The sequence below is a fragment of the Artibeus jamaicensis genome, unplaced genomic scaffold (assembly GCF_021234435.1).
Source record: "Artibeus jamaicensis isolate MK-2021 breed Jamaican fruit bat unplaced genomic scaffold, CSHL_Jam_final scaffold_1283, whole genome shotgun sequence".
Lineage (NCBI taxonomy): Eukaryota > Metazoa > Chordata > Mammalia > Chiroptera > Phyllostomidae > Artibeus > Artibeus jamaicensis.
Window position 1 is genome coordinate 2,522,445 of NW_026522028.1, and position 19,022 is coordinate 2,541,466.

Consider the following 19,022-nt stretch of genomic DNA (forward strand, 5'->3'; position numbering starts at 1 on the left):
AAATGTATGAGGAAGATAAAAGAAAAAAGGACAGGGAATTCACAAAACTATTTCTGGGCAGGGGGAACCCAGATATAACACAGGAAACAGAAGAGAATTGTACCAAGGATTCAAATTCATATTCTCAGAACTTTAAGGGAAGAAAAGGGGTATATACAACAATAATGTCTTCTATAGAAGGAATTAGAGGGCAGATAAGGTCCTTGAAACATAGACATATTCTTGCGAAATTGAAAACATTAAATGTCAAGAGGTCAGAACAGCTTCTCCCCGCCTCACCCAGGCTGTGACGGAACCTGGAACATGCTGCTGGTACCCTGCCCACCTGTACAACCCCCCCCGCTGCACCCCGTCTTTGCCCCTCCCACTCTCAGGGGTCCTCCTTGCTCCCTCTCCTGTATACTCTCGAGAATTGCTCACGTTTTCCATCTTCAGGATTCACCTTCCCTTTCCGGTTCCATCTCACAGCCAACCAACAGTCGCCTGCTGCAGGCGCTGGAGCACCACCCCCTCTGCGGTGCTACTGACTCACCTGGGGGACTCTCGGAGGCTACAGGGCAAGTCCAGCTCCCGCTTCCAAGACTTCTTGGCTGTGGTGCCCCCACCCTGCACCTGCACTACCAGACATGGCGACCGCATTGCCGCCCTGCCATGTGGGTCAGAATTGCCACCCTGAGTGTGAGGCCGCCATCAACAGCCAGGTCAACTTGGAGCTGTACACCTCCTACGTGTACGTGTCCATGGCCTGCTACTTCGACCTTGAGACGCGGCCTTGAAGCACTTCAAGCTGTTCTTCCTTCAGCAGTCGAAGAAGGAGGTGGACCTCGCGGAATCTCTGTTGGGGCTGCAAAACCGGCATGCCGGCAACCTCTGCCTGCCCAATATCCCCAGGCCTAAAGAAGAGAACTGGGAGAATGGCCTGAGGGTCATGGGTGCGCCTTCACCTGGCGAAGAGAGTGCACCAGAGCCTGCTGAATCTGCACCAGGTGGTCACCGAGAAGCACGGCCAGGGCTGTCGCTTCCTGGAGCGTGACTACCTGCGTGACCAAGCGATGTTCATCCAAGAGTTGGGGGAGCACATCACCAACCTGCGCAAGCTGGCGGCCCCCGGAAGATAGCCTGGCAGAGTCCCTCTTTGACAAGCTCACGCTGAAGGACAGCAAGAAGTGAGCCGGGACTGCCTTCCCTATAAGTCCAGCCGCGGGGTGACTTGCCCTGGTCACCGTGCTGAGCTTGCCTATTGCCATAGTGCCCTAGGAAACGTTCAGTTAAGTTTGTTTGTTTGTTTGTTTGAGTATTATCATTACTTCCTAAAGTTACTGATTACTAAATAATTAAAGGCGTTTCATTGGTTCCTGTGTGCAAACGGTCACCTTTTGTTTTAAAATAAGTGCGCAGGAGTCTCTCTCTCACACATGGCCCATCATGTGCAGTTTGAGATCTCCATGGGTGGGGGGAGGGGATATCTCATGGGAGCCTGGATGGAAGGAGGGGTTCCATGAATCCTGGGTGGAGAAGCGAGGGTATTCCCTGCGCCCTGAATGAAGGGTGGACTTATTATTCCCTGGGACCCTGGATGGATGATGGAGGTAATTCCTGGACTCTGGATGGAGGGAGGGGCATTTCTTGGGACCCTGAATGGATGGAGGAGAAGGTATTCCGTGGGATTCTGGATGGACAGACAAGGTATTCCCTGAAGCTCTGGATGGAGGGAGGAGGCATACCGCGCAGCTCTGGACAGAGGGGAGAGGTTTGTGTGGGAACCTGGATGCAGGGGAGGAGGTATACCCTTCCTGCTTTATAGAGTGAAGGCTATGCCCTGGACCCTGGATCCAGGGAGGGAGTATCCTGGTGGCCCTGAATGGAGGAAGTGGTATTCCCAGGACCCTGGATGGAGGGAATGGGTACACCGTGGGACCTTGGAGGGAGGGGGTAGTCTGTGTGACCCTAGTTCAGGGCTATCACGCTCGTTTTCACCGGGGGCCACCACGAGACTCATGGTTGCCTTGAAAGGGCCGCACATAATTTTGGGACTCTAGAAATGAAACTACTTCTTAACTGTTAAGCCAGAGCTCAGTGCAGCTGCAGGGAAGAAACATGGCAACAGAATGGAGAGAAAGGAGGTCGAGGGCCGGATTAAGCCCACAGGACTTGTGGTTGCCCCCTGTGCCCTAGTTGGAGGGAGGGCTTATTGCTTGGACCCTGGATGGAAGGAAGTGGTATTCCCTGGACCCTGGGTGGAGGGAGAGGCATTGTGTGGGGGGATCTTGGATGGAGGGAGCATGTAGTGTGTGGGACCCTGGGAAAGGCAGAATCAATCTCCCCTTATAAACAATATAGGTACGTGAGGGTGAGGTCCGACAGGGCCCTGGTTAAGCTGGATTCATGTGCACGGTACAAGTATACTAAAAACAGTATGAAAGCCATGAGACTCCTTGCCTCTAAGGAAGTAGCGAAGAATGGTGTCGGGCAGAGGTTAAAATAAAGGGATAATCAGCTTTACCTGAAATGTTTATGTTCATTAAATCATGCAAAAGGGAATAGTTAAGTCTGGGTAGTCAGATGGCGATGTTGGAATTCCCTAAGGGTAGAGTACCCTTGATAAGCTAACACTGGGCAAGAGTGATAATGGCAAGTGAGCCTCAGGCTGGCTTCCCCAGAGACAGAGGAGTGACTTCCCATAGTCACCAAGGCCTGGGTTGCACATTGCAGTTAGAAAACAGCCACTTACGTGTGTTTTCTATCCTTCGTTTTTATATAGTATATATCATGCATAAAAGTTCATATATATTTTCAGCACCACAGTTCCTTTTGAATCTCGGACTAGATTCTGAAATGTCTGCTTAGGAAGACACCCTTTGTTGAAAACCAGTTCAGTGACTGCATTATCAGATATGAAGCAGCTGCATTCCAGACCTTTGCTGAGCCTGGTTGTATATCTGCCCGGAGGTTTCAAGTATCCAACTCTAATTTAGTATTTGTCCCTTGCTACCAAGAGAGCCTAAGCTAATATGTGTCCTTATAATCAGCACAATTTTACCAGGCTATGCTGTCACTGTTTACAGAACACACCTACTCTAGAGTAGTAGATGCCAGTTTTCTCTTTGTCCCTAGTACAGGTTCCTCTGTAAAAAAAAAAAGTAAAGATGAAAGGGTGTGAAGGATAAAAGTAAATAATTGCCTGGATGGAAACAGAGACTGATGAAGGCTGCTACCACAGTCCTCCCTCCTCACCTGAAAGTGTTTTCATCTTAATTTGCAGGTCTCTAATTTTTTAGACCAGCCTTTCCAAGACTGTGTTCAGTATCAGGCACTGCCACAGAATAGTAGCAGGTGTTCAGTAAAAAACGAATTCACACACACACACACACACAAACGAATTCACACACACACACACACACACAGACACAGGTTTGTATTAATCAACTTAGTGGGATTTCTGGTGTAGCTTTCTAGTTATTGTCTAGGAATTGTAGGTCTTTGATTCAAGAAACATTCTTTGTAGACCTATAACACGGGGATAATATGTTCAGCATTTCCAAAACATTCTAATCATGAGGTCCCTTTTCTACCAAATCTCATAGAACACTATTGCAAAAAGATAGCTTTGGAAACTGTTGAAAGATCTCATCCTGTGTTGTTCCACAGGCACATCCCTGTGCTACACCTCCGTCGTTCTCATTGAGAAGGCGTCAGGAGAAATTGGAATGTTTGCTGTGTAGGCTCCAGCACAATACATTTTGGGACAATAAGTGCAACGCAGGGCCCTCACCATGACAGTGGGTAGCTATCACACGTACCCATTTTGTTCCCTAATGGGTAACTCCTAACCGGGTCTTTTCCCATCATATTCTGATTTCCATTTGTAAATGCATGGCTTTCTGGGAATGATAACAGTGATATTTTTTCAGTACTTAAATCAAAGAGAGAAAAGGCCAAGTAGTTTAGATTTCTCACCTGCCTCTCTACCTATGTATTAATCTCACCAACAGCAGAATTCTTCGTTTTCATTTTTCCAGACCAGATTGCTGAATTTTGGTCAGTTACACACCTTTGGGTCAAAAGCAATCTGTGCCTGCGTTTTTTGGGACATTAAATGCAGAAGTTCCTCAAAATCCAGACATTTTTTTCAAAATCGAAGAAAAATTTTAATAGAACATATTCATGATAAAAGTTTTCAGCAGTACAGCGGAAGATCCTCTGATATCTCAGCTTCACACAGCACCTTCTTGAATAAAATTCCAGAGACATATAAGTGCATATTATATGTATTGATCTTTTCCCCCTTCACAAATGAGAGATGATTATACATCCTGCTCTGAATTTTCTCTCTTCTTAGCACTTCATTTGGAGTGATTCCGACACTTAACTGTGAGGAAAAAGAACAAGGCGTATACGCTATAAAGCATTTTGGTAATAAAGTCCAGGATTGCTAATAAATATATAATCCATTACATGTCAGGTGTAACTGAAGAATGAAAATGAGTTTCAAGAATGTAAGAAATTATAAGTGGATAAACGCTTCAATGAAGGAATCCATGACGTCATAGAAAATAAACATACAATCAACAATGTACTTCGTGCTCAGCGTCTTACACTTCATCTTTTTCCTCCGATGGAGACCATCAGTACTACTACCTATAGAATTTTTCAGTTTTGCGTGAGCGCCTCATTGCAATGCATTTCTCTTTGAGTTCTGTAGAGGACCTGCGAAGTTTCTCTCCAGACCAAAAATACACGATCCAATTCTGTACATTGAACCTGCACTAATGCCGAACAGTAGTTGGTGTGGCGCATCATCTGAAGGTGAACTCTTTCAGATTTTTTGATTTAAATATGTTCCCACAACTACTCTCAGGTATCAATTCTCCTGACACCTCCAATGAACTTGATGAAACTCCTATTTCGTTCCCAGGCAAATATCAACATAATGCAATGCTATTATGTTCTCGATCTACAAAATAGTCTATATTATGCTGGCAAATCACAAAATAATTAAAGCACACTTCTCAACAAGAACAGTGCCCGAGTCTGATCCATCTTATTAACCACCACTTTTATTTGTCTCTTCCTTGGCTGCTTAGTTCGATTCAACGAGAAAATATGCCTTTTTAAACAACAGTAATGTTTTCCATTATACTTGGAACTCCATATTACACTAGTTTCAGGTATACAGCATAGTAGTTGGACACTTATATAATTTATGAACTCTACTGCCCACCTGCCACCACACACAATTTGTACAATAACATTGGCTATATTCCCTATGGTATGCTTTACATCCCCATCTCTATTTTGTAAGTACCAATTTGTCCTTCTTAATTCCTTCACCTTTCGCACCAGCCTCCCAAACTCCAACCCGTGTGACAATTAGTTGGACCTCTCTGAGTTGCTTTTGGTTTTGTTTGTTCATGTATTTTGTCTTTTAGATTCCACAGAGAAATGAAATCTTATGCTATTGGCCTTCCTGTGTTTGACTTAGTTCACCGAGCATAATATCCCCTTGGTTCATCCATTTTGCTCAGATAATAAGATTTCATTCTTTACTGTGTCTGAGTAATATTGCACAATGTATATGTACCTCTTCTTTACAAAAGGTGTATCTTCATGGGAGGAGAAAGCAGAGATCACTGGAGGGACAAGGTCTAGGAAGTCAGTGGGGCTGTCGGAACTGTCCTCACGTCCATGCAAAGTCGTTCAAACAAAGCTTTGTGATAGTAAATGTAACCAGTGACACCACAAAAGGGCTATGTTTAATGAAACAGTCACTTTAGGGCAGTGTTCATGTAAGTTGCTCAAAGAACTCATGCAGGTGATTAACTGAAACCAGTTGCACTCATATTCCTGAGGAACATTTTCAAATGTCACACATAACAGATGCCTAGCACTGTAAGGCCTTGTGAGCCAGACTGGCATGGAACTTGGAAAGTGTCAATGCTACTGGCCCCATTGGGCCCCCCTCAAGCACCCCGGCAACCAGGGGCCATACCCTGACCCTGACCCCCTAAGTCTCGATACTGTACTGGATGCTAATTCCTCCCTCCCTCCCTCGACGGTATTGAGTGGAGGGTTTTCTCTGTCCCACCTCTGAGCCAACAGCAGGGCCAGAGGCCTGACACGTGAGCACCCCAGGGTTTCGGACCACTGCAGGACACTTCGGGGCCCCCGCAGCCTCCACAGTCACCCCTGCCACAGCCAACCCTACTGCCTGGGATTCTACACCACTGCAGTCTTGCAGCCCCGCGCCTGTGCCTGAAGACATGGAGATGCTGGCCGGGCCCTCTTTTGTGCCTCAGAACTACCAGCCTGAGTGTGAGGCTGCTGTCAACAACCACATCAATGTACACTTCCACAGCTGCAGAATGGTGGGGGCCGAATCCGCCTGTGAGACATCAGCAGTCCTCCCTGGGAAGCATGGCAGAGTGGCCTGAGGGCCATGTATTGTGCCTTGCACCTGGCGAAGAAAGTGAGGCAGAGCCTCCTGAGTCTGCACCAGCTGGCCACTGAGAAGGGGGACGGCCACCTGTGCCATTTCCTGGAGAGTCACTACCTGCACCAACAGGTGATGTTCATCAAAGTATTGGGGGACCGTGTCATCAAGCCGTGCAAGATGGGAGCTCCGGAATTCGGCCTGGCAGAGTACCTCTTTGACAAGTTCACTCTGGGCGATAGCAAGAAGAAATGACCCTGGACTGCCTTCCTGATAGCCTCGGGGTGACTTTCCCTGGTCACCTTGCTGAGCGTGCCTATTGCCATATTGCCCTTGAAAAGGTGTGTTTAAATTTTTATGTTGCAGTTTTACCATTTTTCCAATAAAGTTGGTGGTTCCTAAATAAATAGAGGTGTTTCACTCATGTGTGTGTTTTAAACCCAAATGTTCTAAGTAATAAAAGAGGAGTCTGTCTTTCCAAACACGCCCCATGACTTTAAGATCAGGATCTCCGGGCAGTGGAGGGCCTATTCCCTTGGGACCATGGATAGAGGGATCAAGTATTTTTTTGGGGACCTGGTTGGAGGGAACAGGTGTTCAGTGGGACGGAGAATGAAGGGAGGGGTAATCACTGGGGTGATGGATGGAGAGTGGAGTTACTCCCAGGAACCTGGATGACAAGAGTGAGTATTCACTGATCCCAGGAGGATGATGGGGCTATTTCCTGGGACACTAGATGGAGAAGGGGTTGTCCTGGGACCCTGGGTTGAAGGAGAGTATTTCCTGGGCCCGGATTGGCGGGAGGAGTTGTTTTGTGGACCGTGAATGGTAGGGGGCTATTCCTGGGACCATGGATTGAGGGACGAGGTATTCCCTGATCCCTATAGGAGGCTGGGATATTCTGAGGGATAATGGCTAAAGCCAGAGAGTACTCTGGGACTCTGGATGGAGGGAGAGAGTATTCCCTAGGCCCTGAAGTGAGGCAGGAGGTATTTTGAGGACCCTGGGCAGGGAGGGGCCATTGCCTGGACCCTGGATATAGGGAAGAGGTTGCCTGGGATACTGGATAGAGGAGGAAGGTATTCTCCAGGCCTTGGATAGAGGCAGGAGGTATTCTCTATGTCCCAGATGAAGAGACAGGTATTCCACAGGCTTAAATGGAGGGGAGAGGTATTTCCTGGGCCTTGAATGGAGTGAGTGAGGAGCATTCCGTGGGGACCAGTCTTGTGGGTGGAGTGTTCCCTGGACCCTGGATGGAGGGAGATTGTATTTTCTTGGCCCTGGATTGAGGGAGGAAGTATGCCCTTGTCCTGGATGGAATGATGTGGTATTCGCTGAACCCCGGGGGAGGTTGGGGCTATCCTGTGGGATACCGGATGATGGAGGGGCATTCCTTGGGGTCCCAGCATGGAGGGAGGGAACATTACCTGGACCCTGGGTGGAGGGAGGTCATATTCCCTATGCCCTGAATGGAATGAGAATGTACTTCCTGGGCCATGGATAGAGGAAGGGCATTTCCTGGGAAACAGGTAGGAGGGAGGAGCTGTACCCTGGACCTTAATCGAAGGTAGGGGTGAACCCTCGGTGAGCATGGGGACACTCTGTGGGACCCTGAATGGAGAGAGCAGGTTCTCTGGGTAGCTCGATGGAGGCAGGGGGTGTTACCTAGACCCTGTATGGAGGGAGGAGGTATTCCCTGGTCCTGGGTGGAGGGAGGGGTGTTTCCTGAAACTCGGAGGAGGATGGGACTATTCTTTTCACGCTTGATCTAGGGATCTTGCATTTCCTGGAACTTGCATGAAGGGGAAGAGTAATTCCCTGCACTCTGAAATGAGAGAGGGGTTATTCCCTAGCCTCTGGAAAAGAGCCCAGGGAAAATGGTGGGTGGAAGAGGGTACTCCCTGGAACCTGGAGTGAAGAAGCTGTGTCCCTGAGACCCTGAAAGGATGGAGCAATATTCCTTGGAACCTCAAGGCAGGGTGGGGTTTTTCCCCTGAACCCTTTATGGAAGAAAGGAAGTTCTCTGGACTGTGGATGGAGGGGAGGGTATATTTCTTGAACCCTAGAGGAGTGTGGGTAATTTCCTGGGGCCCAGGTTGGGATTAGAGGTTAGTCCCTGGGTACTGGATAGAGGTGGAATCCAGGTTGGAAGGAGGGGTTATTTTCTGGCTCCCTGATGGATGGAGGGTGTTTTACCTGGGCCCTGAATGGAGAGAGGAAGTATTAATTTTTTTTTATCCACCCACCCCGAGAGGAAGTATTACTTGAACACTGCATGGGGGAAGGAAGTATATCAGGGACTCGAAGCAGAGGGCCTGGGTGCTCACTGAAATCTTGAGGAGCATGAGGCTTTTTGTGGGACCCTGGATGGAGGGAGGACATATTACCTGGAACCTAGATGGAGGGAGGTTGTATTCCCTGGACCCTGAAAGCATGAGGTGGGTATTCCCTGGACTGTGGATGGAGTGTGTGGGTATTCCCCGGACGATACATGGAGGGAAGGGGTATTTCCTCATCCTGAATGGAGGGAGTATGAATTCCCTGGACCCTGAATGGACAGACTAGGTATGTCCTGAATCCTGAATGCAGCGAGAGGGTTTTCCTCGGGACCCTGGAAAACGCAGAATGTATCTTCTCGTCAGAAACCTTGTGGTATATGGCACAGGGCTGTTAGCTGCATAGTCTTTGGCCCTGGTGAAAATAGATGCATGTCCATGCCCAAAATACAAAGCCTGGCCCTCAAATTTTTGCTGTGCTTGTCTCTGGAGAAACAATAAGGAGAGTGAGTTTGGGCAAGAAGTAGAGGGTTCTGACATTTTACCTGAAGATTTTTAGTTGACTACAGTACCCAAATGTTCGCGTTTCTTAAGAATACCTGTGTAGCAAGATGAAGACCCCAGAAGCCATCTTGGCAGAATACTGATGCCTACCCTGGCCCACAGGGTCCCTGTGTTGTGGCTGTGAGGAACAAATCCACGTGGAATACAGAAGTCCTGTGGAGGAAAAGGGACGTGGTTGCCTCTCTCTGAGTTAGAAAGAGGGCCCGGAAGCCTGCCTGGACAGGTGTTATTGCGTTTCTGGGTACATTACATCCAGCATGGTCCTTATTTACTGTGTACAGGTTCCTTGTAGGTGATTGCTCTTTACAGATAACAAAGGAAAGAATGTTGCTAACTCCTTCAAAGAGAAGGATGTGGCCGATCAAGGAGAAAGGTGGCTGAAGTCGTTACACTCCATACATGGGACGTTTAGCACAGCTTTTAAGAAGTTACTCTAAAGATATGCAGTAGAAATTTCCTGCCTCGATTCAGGGTGAGGGGAGTTTTAGCAAAAGCATGTCTCATAGCAGCCTAGGTACAATGCAGGCCTGATTCCCCATGGGCGAACCTATATGTGGGCCTGGGTCTGGTGTATTGACTCACTTCCCACTGGATTTTCTGAGTCTGAGGCTGGGCTACATTCCCCATGCCACACAGAACGGTTCCCTATAGAGTAGCACTTCCACAAGCTCTCACTGAGCAACTGCAATGGTTGCTGAGCCTTAGGCTGGTTTTCCGAGACACATGGGAGTGTCTCCCCATGGTCCCATGCTGGTCATGCATATTACCCTTTCAAAACATGCTAAGAGAGGTTTTTGCTTCGGTTGTCCTCTTTCTTCCATTAGCACAAAATGATCCCCCCAAATGTGAAATATCTCCACAGGACTGAAAAGTACAAAATCAAGGCCGACAGTCAAATTCCTGGTATTGAATATGAAGTAGCATAAATTCCTCTGCATGTTATTAGTGACTCAGTGCTTTCAAGAATGTAGAGGGAAGGGGGAGAGCTGAAGCTGGGAGGCCAGGTAAGAGATGTTGTAGCTGGTCCTGGTGAAAGGGAATGGATGTTGAACTATGGTGCTGACTGAGAAAATAAGGAGATGGGGGCATATTTTACATGGATTGGATGAGGTGATAAGCTCTGCTTATGGGCCAGAGGTGACAAGTGAGAGATGAGGAAAGCAATCTAGGTTCTGATGATTAGAATTGAATACCTGGGGGGATGGTAGCACTGTTTACAAATTTGAGGACTTTTGTCCAGGGGTGGGACTGCCATATTATGTAAAACATGAAATGCCCGTTAGACATCCAACTAGAACCATCATGTAGATAACTGTGAGGCCATTATAGACCCAGTGCTCCAATTTGTATTGGGGGGCTGGGTGGGTAGGTACCCTTGGCTTAGCAAGTACCAGGAACTCATACACACAGAAACAAAACATGTCTTCAGTGTAAATTCTATTGTTTACCCACTCCAGGCACAATGACACTCTTATCAATTAGGACCCCAATCAAAGTTCCCAGATACTAGACCCAAGGTCCCACCTCTCCAGGAGACCTTTCTGAAGACAGCAGTGCCAGTCCTGCTATGTGGACTCATTCATGCACAGTAGGTGTTATTTACCCACAGTGGGCACTTGATCACCTACCCACTAGTGGGATGAGACTATTACAATAATATCCGTTTTAATGTTTGTAAGTAGCAATACAAAGTATTATGTACAAGTATATGTCACCAAATTAGAGAATCTGAAAAACAAAGGAATACAGTCTAGAAACGTACAATCTTCCGAGGATGAATCAAGAGGAACCTGGAATTTTGAACAGAGGGCTTACCGCTAAGGACATCAAAGTGGTCATTAGAGGAAAAAAAACAAATAAGAACAACAACAAAAAAACACGCAACAAACAAAACCCTGGACTGGATGGATGGCTACACAGGTGAATTTTATGCAACTGGGGTATGTGACACCTTTTATTTCCCCAAAGTACACTCTCAAGACAGCAAATGACTTTAGGACAATTGCAGACCTGCCGAGAAGGGAAACAATAGGGCACATTTACTTAAAAGACAAAAGTATTACTCTCCCAATGTCAGGTGTATCACATTTATTTTGTCCCCAGGGAGTGCCCCTTTCCTACCTATAAGCCATGCCATGTATCCTCAAAAGGAAAACCCACTGAGTAACTCAGCACACTCCAGCCTTCCCTTACAGCAGAAGCCCTGCAGTGAAATGCACTTCACAACCCCAGATCAGACCCCTGCTCATTCCCTGCTTTGACCACATAAGTCCTTTATGCCTAACTGTACAGGAACACAGGTTTGCCAAATGTATGAGGAAGATAAAAGAAAAAAGGACAGGGAATTCACAAAACTATTTCTGGGCAGGGGGAACCCAGATATAACACAGGAAACAGAAGAGAATTGTACCAAGGATTCAAATTCATATTCTCAGAACTTTAAGGGAAGAAAAGGGTATATACAACAATAATGTCTTCTATAGAAGGAATTAGAGGGCAGATAAGGTCCTTGAAACATAGACATATTCTTGCGAAATTGAAAACATTAAATGTCAAGAGGTCAGAACAGCTTCTCCCCGCCTCACCCAGGCTGTGACGGAACCTGGAACACGCTGCTGGTGCACTGCCCACTTAGACCCGCCCCCAGCCCGCCCACCCCCCCCCCCACCAAGGGGTCCTCCTTGCTCCCTCTCCTGTACACTCGCGAGAATGGTCACTTTTTCGGCCTTCAGGTCCCTCCTTCCCTTTTCCGGTTCCGTTGCGGAGCCAATCACGAATCCCCTGCTGCAGGCGCTGGAGCACCACCCCTCTGCTCTGCCACTGACCCGCGTTGGGGACTCTTGGAGGCTACAGGGCAAGTCCAGCTCCCGCTTCCAGGACTTCTTCCCTTTGTTGCCCCCACCCTGCACCTGCGCTGCCGGACATGGCTACCGCATTCGCGCCCTGGCATGTGCGTCATAACTACCACCCGGAGTGTGAGGCCGCCATCAACAACCAGGTCAACTTGGAGCTGCACGCCTCCCTACGTGTACATGTCCATGGCCTGCTACTTCGACCGTGGAGACGCGGCCTTGAAGCACTTCAGCCTGTTTTTCCTTCGGCAGTCGAACAAGGAGAGGGAGCACGCGGAGTATCTGTTGGGGCTGGAGAGCCAGTGTGCTGCCAACCCCCGCCTGCGCAACATCCCCAGGCCTGAGGAAGGGAAGTGGGAGAATGGCCTGAGGGTCATGGAGTGCGCCTTGCACCTGGCGAAGAGAGTGCACCAGAGCCTGCTGAATCTGTACCAGCTGTCCAGGGAGAAGCATGGCAAGGTCTGTCACTTCCTGGAGCGTGACTACCTGCGTGACCAAGGGATGTTCATCCAGGAGTTGGGGGAGCACATCACCAACCTGCGCAAGCTGGCGGCCCCGGAAGATAGCCTGGCAGAGTCCCTCTTTGACAAGCTTACTCTGGGCGGCAGCAAGAACTGAGCAGGGACTGCCTTCCCCATAGCCTCGGGGTGACTTCCCTTTTCACCGTGCTGAGCGTACCTACTGCCATGTTGCCCTTCAAAAGTTCCGCTTAAGTTTTTATGTTCCAGTTTTATCTTTTTTCCAAGGAATTTATTGCTTCCTAAATAAATAAAGTTCTTTCATTGGTTCACCTGTGTTTAACCCAAACCTTCTAAGTAATACAACAGGTATGTAGGATTCTCTCTTTCCAAACACACCGCATCACTTGCACATTAGAACTTTGTGGATGGGAGGGCATATTTCCTGGGATCTTGGATAGAGGGAGCCAGTATTCTCTGGGACCCCGGGTAGAGGGAACAGGTGTTCTGTGGGACACAGCATGAAGAGAGGGGGTACCCCAGGGACCATGGATGGAGAGACGTGTTACTCCCAGGAACCTGGATGGAAGGAGTGGGCATTCACTGATCCCTTGAGGAGCGTGGGGCTATTCCTGGGGCACTAGATAGAGACAAGGGGGGTCCTGCGACTGTGGATTGAAGGAGAGGTTAGTTCCTGGGCCCTGAAGGGAGGGAAGAGTTATTTTGTGGAAACTGGATGGAGGGAGGGGGCTAGTCCTGAGACCATGGGTGGAGGGAGGGAGGAATTCCCTGGGCCCTGGATGGAGGGAGGAGGTATTCCCTGATCCTTGGAGAAGGGTGGGATATTCTGAAGGATAAGGTCTGGAGCCAGGGGCTATCTTGGGACCCAGGATGGAGGGAGAGTGCACTCCCTGGGCCCTGAATGGAGGAAGGAGGCATTTTGTGGACCCTGGGTGGAGGGAGGGGCATACTCAGAACCCTGCATAAAGGCAGGGGGTTGCCTGGGGTACTGGATGGAGGGAGAAGGTTTTCCCTGTACACTGGACAGAAGTCAGTGGTATTCCCTGGACGCTGTATTCAGGTAGAAGGTATTCTCTGGGCTGTGAGTAGAGGCAGGAGGTATTCCTTTGGACCTGTATGGAGAGAGATGTAATTCTGTGGGCTTAAATGGAGGGGAGAGGTATTTCCTGGGTCTTGAATGGAGGGAAGATCATTCAGTGAGACTCTCTTCCAGGCAGGGTATTGCCTAGACCCCGGATGGATGAGATTGGTTTTTTTGTTTTTTTGTTTTTTGTTTTTTGGCCATAGATTGAGGAGGCATTCCCTGGGCCCTGGGTGGAGGGAAGGGGTATGTATCCCTGGATGCTGGGAGGAGTGAAGTGTTATTCCCCAAACCCTGCTAGAAGTTGGGGCTATTCTTTTGGACACTGGATGATGGAGGGGCATTCTGTAGGCCCCAGGATGGAGTGAGGGAATATTACCTGGACACTAGGTAGAGGGAGGAAGTATTCCCTAGACCCTGAATTGAAGGAAATATTATTTCCTGGACCCTGGACGGAGGGAGGGGTCATTCTGTGGAACCCATGCTGGAGGGATGGGTGAATCCTTGGGTCTGAGATGGAGGGTGGGTGTTTTCCATGGGCTCTTAATGGTGGGAGAATGCATTCCTTGGACACTGGATGGGGGGGGGTGGGATGCATACACAGGTTCCTGGTTGGAGTGCCTGGGTATTCACTGAATCCTAGAGGAGCGTGGAACTATTTTGTGGGACTCAGGATGGAGGGAGGGCATATTACATGGAAGCTGGATAGAGGAAGGTCGTATTGCCTGGATCCGGAATGGACAGAGCAGGGGTGCCCTGGACCTTGGATGGAGTGAGAGGGTTTTCCTTGGGCCCCTGAAAAATGCAGAATTCATCTCATCCTTAGAAAGCCTGTGGTATAGGGCAGGGTGCAGTCAGATAGATGGTCTGGGGCCGTGGTGAAAACAGATGCATGTCCATGCTCAAAATACAAAGCCTGGCCTTCAAATTATTGCTGAGCTTCCTTCTGGAGAAACAACAGAGAGAGTGAGATTGGGCAAGAAGTAGAAGATTCTTACATTTTAACTGAAGGTTTTTAGTTCACTACAGTACCCAAATGTTCATGTTTCTTAACAATACCTGTGTAGCAAGATGAAGACCCCAGAAGCCATCTTGGCAGAGTACTGATGTGGACCCTGGCCCACAGGGTCCCTGCGTTGTGGCTGCGAGGAACAAATCCACTTGGACTACAGAAGTCCTGTGATGAAATGGGATGGTGTGGCCACTCTCTCAGTCAGAGTAAGGGCCTGGACCCCTGCCTTGACAGGCTTTTACTGCTTACCTGGGTACATTACATCTAGGATGGTCCTCATTTGCTATGTATAGGTTTCCTGTAGGTGATTGCTTTTTACACAAAACAAAGGAACAAATGTTGCTAACTGCTTTATAGAGAAGGATGTGGCCGATCAAGGAGAAAAGTGGTTGACCTCGTTATACTCCATACTTGGGAAATTTAGCACAGCTTTTAAGAAGTTACTTTAAAGAGCTGCAGTAGAAACTTCCTGCCTCAATTCAGGGGGATGGAGTTTTAGCAAAAGCATGTCTCATAGCAGCCTAGGTACAATGCAGGCCTGATTCCCCCTGGGCGAACCTATGTGTGGGCCTGGGTCTGGTGTATTGACTCACTTTCCACTGGATTTTCCGAGGCTGAGGCTGGGCTACATTCCCTATGCCACACAGAACGGTTCCCTATAGAGTACCACTTCCACAAGCACTCACTGAGCAACTGCAATGGTTGCTGAGGCTTAGGCTGGCTTTTCCAGACACATGGGAGTGTCTCCCCATGGTCCCATGCTGGTCATGCATATTACCCTTTCAAAACATGCTGATAGAGGTTTTTGCTTCAGTTGTTCTCTTTCTTCCATTAGCACAACATGGTCCCTCAAAGATGAAATAGCTCTGTAGGAGTGAAAAGCTCAAAGACAAGGCCGAAGGTCAACTTCCTGGTACTGAATATGAATTAGTATAAATTCCTCTGCAGGCTATGAGTGACTCAGTGCTTTCAAGAATGTAGAGGGAGGGGGAGAGCTGAAGCTGGGAGGCCAGTTAGGAGATGTTGTGGCTGGTCCAGGTGAAAGGGAATGGGGGTTGAACTACAGTGGTGACTGAGAAAAGGAAGAGATGTGGGCAAATTACACATGGATTGGATGTGTTGATAAGCTCAGTTTATGGGCCAGAGGTGAAGAGTGAGAGATGAGGAAAATAATCCAGGTTCTGGTGATTAGAACTGAATACGTGGGGGGATGGTAGGACTGATTATTAATTTGAGGTCTTTTGTCCAGGGGTTGGACTGCCATGTTATGTACAACCTGAGTGCCCATTGGATGTGCATTGGACTGGATGCCCATTGGACCTCCAATGGAACCACCATGTAGATAACTGTGAGGCCATTATAGACACAGGGCTCCAGTCTGTATTGGAGGCTGGGTGTGTGGGCACCCTTGGCTTAGCAAGTACCCAGACCTCACACACACAGCAACAAAGATGTCTTCAGTGTAAATTCTTTTGTTTACCCACTCTGGGCACAATGACATTCTTATCAATTAGGAGAGGTTCGAACACTCCTGAAATCGAAGATCCCAGATAGCAGGCCCAAGGCCCAACCTCTCCCAGAGGTCTTTCTGAAGACAGAGGTGCCAGCCCTCCTGTGTGGACTCATTCATGCACAGTAGGTGTTATTTACCCACAGCGGGCACTGATCACCTACCCCCTAATATGGTGAGATTGTTATAATAATACCTGGGTTTAAGGTGTGTAAGTACCTAAAGAAACTATCATGAACAAGTACATGCCACCAGATTAGACAGGCTGGGAGAAATGAATAAATTTTGAGAAACATCCAATCTTCCAAAGCTGAATGAGGAAGAAACTGGAAATTTGAACACATGGCTTAGAACTTAAGAAATCAAAGCACTCATTTAAGAACAAAAAATTAAAACCTTAAAACACCTCAACAAACAAAAGCCCTGGACAGGATGTCTACACAAGAGAATTTTATACAACTGTGGTATCTGGCAGCTTTCCTCACCCCAAACTACACTGCGAAGACAGCAAATGACTTTAGGACAATTGCAGACCTGCCGAGAAGGGAAACAATAGGGCACATTTACTTAAAGGACAAAAGTATTACTCTCCCAATGTCAGGTGTATCACATTTATTTTGTCCCCAGGGAGTGCCCCTTTCCTACCTATAAGCCATGCCATGTATCCTCAAAGGAAAACCCACTGAGTAACTCAGCACACTCCAGCCTTCCCTTACAGCAGAAGCCCTGCAGTGAAATGCACCTCACAACCCCAGATCAGACCCCTGCTCATTCCCTGCTTTGACCACATAAGTCCTTTATGCCTAACTGTACAGGAACACAGGTTTGCCAAATGTATGAGGAAGATAAAAGAAAAAAGGACAGGGAATTCACAAAACTATTTCTGGGCAGGGGGAACCCAGATATAACACAGGAAACAGAAGAGAATTGTACCAAGGATTCAAATTCATATTCTCAGAACTTTAAGGGAAGAAAAGGGGTATATACAACAATAATGTCTTCTATAGAAGGAATTAGAGGGCAGATAAGGTCCTTGAAACATAGACATATTCTTGCGAAATTGAAAACATTAAATGTCAAGAGGTCAGAACAGCTTCTCCCCGCCTCACCCAGGCTGTGACGGAACCTGGAACATGCTGCTGGTACCCTGCCCACCTGTACAACCCCCCCCTCTGCACCCCGTCTTTGCCCCTCCCATTCTCAGGGGTCCTCCTTGCTCCCTCTCCTGTATACTCGCGAGAATTGCTCACGTTTTCCATCTTCAGGATTCACCTTCCCTTTCCGGTTCCATCTCACAGCCAACCAACAGTCGCCTGCTGCAGGCGCTGGAGCACCACCCCTCTGCGGTGCTACTGACTCACCTGGGGACTCTGGGAGGCTACAGGGCAAGTCTAGCTCCCGCTTCCAAGACTTCTTCGCTGTGGTGCCCCCACCCTGCACCTGCACTACCAGACATGGCGACCGCATTGCCGCCCTGCCATGTGGGTCAGAATTGCCACCCTGAGTGTGAGGCCGCCATCAACAGCCAGGTCAACTTGGAGCTGTACACCTCCTACGTGTACGTGTCCATGGCCTGCTACTTCGACCTTGGAGACGCGGCCTTGAAGCACTTCAAGCTGTTCTTCCTGCAGCAGTCGAAGAAGGAGGTGGACCTCGCGGAATCTCTGTTGGGGCTGCAAAACCGGCATGCCGGCAACCTCTGCCCCGCCCAATATCCCCAGGCCTAAAGAAGAGAACTGGGAGAATGGCCTGAGGGTCATGGAGTGCGCCTTGCACCTGGCGAAGAGAGTGCACCAGAGCCTGCTGAATCTGCACCAGGTGGTCACCGAGAAGCACGGCCAGGGCTGTCACTTCCTGGAGCGTGACTACCTGCGTGACCAAGCGATGTTCATCCAAGAGTTGGGGGAGCACATCACCAACCTGCGCAAGCTGGCGGCCCCGGAAGATAGCCTGGCAGAGTCCCTCTTTGACAAGCTCACGCTGAAGGACAGCAAGAAGTGAGCCGGGACTGCCTTCCCTATAAGCCAGCCGCGGGGTGACTTGCCCTGGTCACCGTGCAGAGCTTGCCTATTGCCATAGTGCCCTAGGAAACGTTCAGTTAAGTTTGTTTGTTTGTTTGTTTGAGTATTATCATTACTTCCTAAAGTTACTGATTACTAAATAATTAAAGGCGTTTCATTGGTTCCTGTGTGCAAACGGTCACCTTTTGTTTTAAAATAAGTGCGCAGGAGTCTCTCTCTCACACATGGCCCATCATGTGCAGTTTGAGATCTCCATGGGTGGGGGGAGGGGTATCTCATGGAAATCTAATAAAGCAGTGACATTTACATGTCCTCGGACAAAATTTTAGAATTTTAATAACTCAGTGAGTTTAGCCTTTTTTGAGGTTTTCTAATTATATACCAGAGTATTTTATATGTATGTGGCATGGATTTCTTTATAAATAGAGGTTTTTCCACTTGATTTCCTCCTCAATGTGATAAAATATGCATAAACTGATATACAAACACCCCTCATATTATTTTGGAATTAATATGAAAACAAAATGACCCTTCTAGAAATATGAAAAAATAGTAGCCTGATGTTTTTATTTACAGAATGGAGTAAGTCATTCGTTCTCTCTTGACCTCAAGGTGTTTACTTAACAAAGTGGTCTTGGACTATGTCTTGGGGAGATACTTAAGTCAAATGATTTCATACCCAGGAATACCAACCCATGGCTGTGAATCAAAATCAATAAATGAATTCTGATTCAGTACATCTGGGTAGAACTCTGGCATATGTACTTTTAAGTAGAGCCACAAATGACTAGTATCTA

At 48.1% G+C, this 19,022-nt stretch overlaps 4 pseudogenes; all 4 read left to right on the forward strand.

Moving 5' to 3' along the window:
* The first annotated feature begins 626 nt into the window (after nt 1-626).
* On the forward strand, nt 627-1,170 carry LOC128625937 (ferritin heavy chain-like; annotated as a pseudogene).
* Nucleotides 1,171-6,260: 5,090 nt separating this feature from the next.
* LOC128625938 (ferritin heavy chain-like) lies at nt 6,261-6,685 on the forward strand (annotated as a pseudogene).
* A 5,444-nt stretch (nt 6,686-12,129) lies between these two features.
* Nucleotides 12,130-12,825, forward strand: LOC128625955 (ferritin heavy chain-like; annotated as a pseudogene).
* A 4,833-nt stretch (nt 12,826-17,658) lies between these two features.
* Nucleotides 17,659-18,205, forward strand: LOC128625939 (ferritin heavy chain-like; annotated as a pseudogene).
* Nucleotides 18,206-19,022: the final 817 nt, after the last annotated feature.